Genomic DNA, 4,039 nt, shown 5'->3' on the forward strand with positions numbered 1-4,039 from the left:
TGCATGCGAAACAAACGTGTTAGCTTTAAATCCATGAGAAACATATGATTTAGGTCCAAATCAATGCGAAGTAGAAGGCTTAGCATCAAATCCATGCGAAACGAATGATTTAGTTTCAAATACTTGCGAACATAAGTGATATAGCTTCAACTGCATGCGAAACAAACGTGTTAGCTTTAAATCCATGAGAAACACATGATTTAGCTCCAAATCAATGCGAAGTAGAAGGCTTAGCTTGAACTCCAAGCGAAACGAATGATTTATCTTCAAATACTTGCGACCATAAGTGATATAGCTTCAACTACATGCGAAACAAACGAGTTTGCTTCAAATCCAAAGGAAACACTTGATTTAGCTTCAAATTAATGCGAAGTAGAAGGCTTATCTTCAAATCCTTGCGAGTCAAATGGTTTAGCTTCAAATAATTGCGAAATAGAAGGCTGATTTTCGAATCCATGCGAAACAAATGGTTTAGCTACAAATACTTGTGATATACATGATTTAGCTTCAACTGCTTGCGTAACAAACGAGTTATCTTTAAATCCATGCGAAACACATGATTTAACTTTAAAATCAATGCGAAATAGAAGGCCGATTTACGAATCCATACGAAACAAATGGTTTAGCTTCAAATACTTGTGATATACTAGATTTAGCCTCAACAGCATGCGAAACAATCGAGTTAGCTTTAAATCAATGCGATAGAAACGAGTTAGCTTCAAATCCATGAGAAACACATGATTTAGCTTCAAATCATTGCGAAATTGAAGGCTGATTTTCGAATCCATGCGAAACAAATGGTTTAGCTTCAAATACTTGTGATATACATGATTTAGCTTCAACTGCATGCGAAACAAACGCGTGAGCTTTAAATGAATGAGAAACATATGATTTAGGTCCAAATCAATGCGAAGTAGAAGCCTTAGCTTCAACTCCATGCGAAACGAATGATTTAGCTTCAAATACCCGTGATTTAGTGATTTAGCTGCAACAGCATGCGAAACAAACGAGTAGCTTCAAATCCATGCGAAACAAACGAGTTAGCTTCAAATCCATGCGAAGCTCATGATTTAGATTCAAATCAATGCGAAATAGAAGGCCGATTTTCGAATCCATACGAAACAAATGGTTTAGCTTCAAACACTTGTGATATACTAGATTTAGCCCCAACAGCATGCGAAACAAATGAGTTAGCTTCAAATCGATGCGAAACAAACGAGTTAGCTTCAAATCCATGCGAAGCTCATGATTTAGATTCAAATCAATGCGAAATAGAAGGCCGATTTTCGAATCCATACGAAACAAATGTTTTAGCTTCAAATACTTGTGATATACTAGATTTAGCTTCAACAGCATGCGAAACAAACGAGTTAGCTTTAAATCCATGCGATAGACAAGAGATAGCTTCAAATCCATGATAAACACATGATTTAGCTTCAAATCAATGCGATATAGAAGGCTGAGTTTCGAATCCATGCAAAACAAATGGTTTAGCTTCAAATACTAGTGATATTCATGATTTAGCTTCAACTGCATGCGAAAGAAACGTGATAGCTTTAAATCCATCCTAAACACATGATTTAGCTCCAAATCAATGCGAAGTAGAAGGCTTAGCTTGAACTCCTTGCGAATCAAATGGTTTAGCTTCAAATAATTGCGAAATAGAAGGCTGATTTTCGAATCCATGCGAAACAAATGGTTTAGCTTCAAATACTTGTGATATACATGATTTAGATTCAAGTGCTTGCGTAACAAACGAGTTATCTTTAAATCCATGCGAAACACATGATTTAACTTTAAAATCAATGCGAGGTATAAGGCTGATCTTCGAATCCATGCTAAACAAATGGTTTAGTTTCAAATACTTGTGAAATACATGATTTAGCTGCAACAGCATACGAAACATACGAGTAGCTTCAAATCCATGCGAAACAAACGAGTTAGCTTCAAATCCATGCGAAGCTCATGATTTAGATTCAAATCAATGTGAAATAGAAGTCCGATTTTCGAATCCATACGAAACAAGTGGTTTAGCTTCAAATACTTGTGATATACATGATATAGCTGCAACAGCATGCGAAACAAACGAGTAGCTTCAAATCCATGCGAAACAAACGAGTTAGCTTCAAATCCATGCGAAGCTCATGATTTAGATTCAAATCAATGTGAAATAGAAGGCCGATTTTCGAATCCATACGAAACAAATGGTTTAGCTTAAAATACTTGTGATATACATGATTTAGCTTCAACTGCATGCGAAACAAACGTGTTAGCTTTAAATCCATGAGCAACATATGATTTAGGTCCAAATCAATGCGAAGTAGAAGGCTTAGCATCAAATCCATGCGAAACGAATGATTTAGCTTCAAATACTTGCGAAATAGAAGGCTGATATTCGATTCCATGCGAAACAAATGGTTTAGCTTCAAATACTTGTGATATACATGATTGAGCTTCAACAGCATGCGAAACAAACGAGTTAGCTTCAAATCCATGCGAAACTCATGATTTATCTTCAAACCAATGCGAAATAGAAGGCTTAGCTTCAAAACCAATGCGAAACAAATGGTTTAGCTTCAAATACTTGTGATATACATGATTGAGCTTCAACTGCATGCGAAACAAACGAGTTAGCTTCAAATCCAAGAGAAACACATGATTTATAATTCAAATCAATACGAAGTAGAAGGCTCAACTTCAAATCCATGCGAAACGAATGATTTAGCTTCAAATACTTGCGAAATAGAAGGCTGATATTCGAATCCATGCGAAACAAATGGTTTAGCTTCAAATACTTGTGATATACATGATTGAGCTTCAACAGCATGCGAAATAAACATGTTAGCTTCAAATCCATGCGAAATACATGATTTAGCTTCAACTCCATACGAAATAGAAGGCTTAGCTTCAAAACCAATGCGAAACAAATGGTTTAGCTTCAAATACTTGTGATATACATGATTGAGCTTCAACTGCATGCGAAACAAATGAGTAAGCTTCAAATCCATGCGAAACAAAAGAGTTAGATTCAAATCCATGCGAAACTCACGATTTAGCTTCAAATCAATGCGAAATAGAAGTCTGATTTTGGAATCCATGCGAAACAAATGGTTTAGCTTCAAATACTTGTGATATACATGATTTAGCTGCAACAGCATGCGAAACAAACGAGTAGCTTCAAATCCATGCGAAACACATGATTTAGCTTCAAATTCATGCGAAACACATGGATTAAATTAATATTCATGCAAAACAAATGGTTTAGCTTCTATTACTTGTGATATACATGATTTAGCTTCAACTGTATGCGAAACAAACGAGTTAGCTTCAAATCCAAGCGAAACACATGATTTAGCATCAACTCATGCAGGCGAAACAAACGAGTTAGCTTCAAATTCATGCGAAGAAGGCGGATCATCTTCGAAACCATGCGAAACAAATGGTTCAGCTTCCAATACTTGTGATATACAATGATTTAGCTTCAAATGCATGCGAAACAAACGAGTTAGCTTCAAATCCATGCGAAACAAACGAGTTAGATTCAAATCCATGCGAAACTCACGATTTAGCTTCAAATCAATGCGAAATAGAAGTCTGATTTTGGAATCCATGCGAAACAAATGGTTTAGCTTCAAATAGTTGTGATATACTAGATTTAGCTTCAACAGCATGCGAAACAAACGAGTTAGCTTCAAATCCATGCGAAACTCATGATTTATCTTCAAATCAATGCGAAATAGAAGGCTTAGCTTCAAAACCAAAGCGAAACAAATGGTTTAGCTTCAAATACTTGTGATATACATGATTGAGCTTCAACTGCATGCGAAACAAATGAGTAAGTTTCAAATCCATACGAAACAAAAGAGTTAGATTCAAATCCATGCGAAACTCACGATTTAGCTTCAAATCAATGCGAAATAGAAGTCTGATTCTGGAATCCATGCGAAACAAATGGTTTAGCTTCAAATACTTGTGATATACTAGATTTAGCTTCAACAGCATGTGAAACAAACGAGTTAGCTTTAAATCCATGCGATAG

This window comes from Megalopta genalis, unplaced genomic scaffold (genome assembly GCF_051020955.1).
Source record: "Megalopta genalis isolate 19385.01 unplaced genomic scaffold, iyMegGena1_principal scaffold0117, whole genome shotgun sequence".
In the NCBI taxonomy this organism is placed as follows: domain Eukaryota; kingdom Metazoa; phylum Arthropoda; class Insecta; order Hymenoptera; family Halictidae; genus Megalopta; species Megalopta genalis.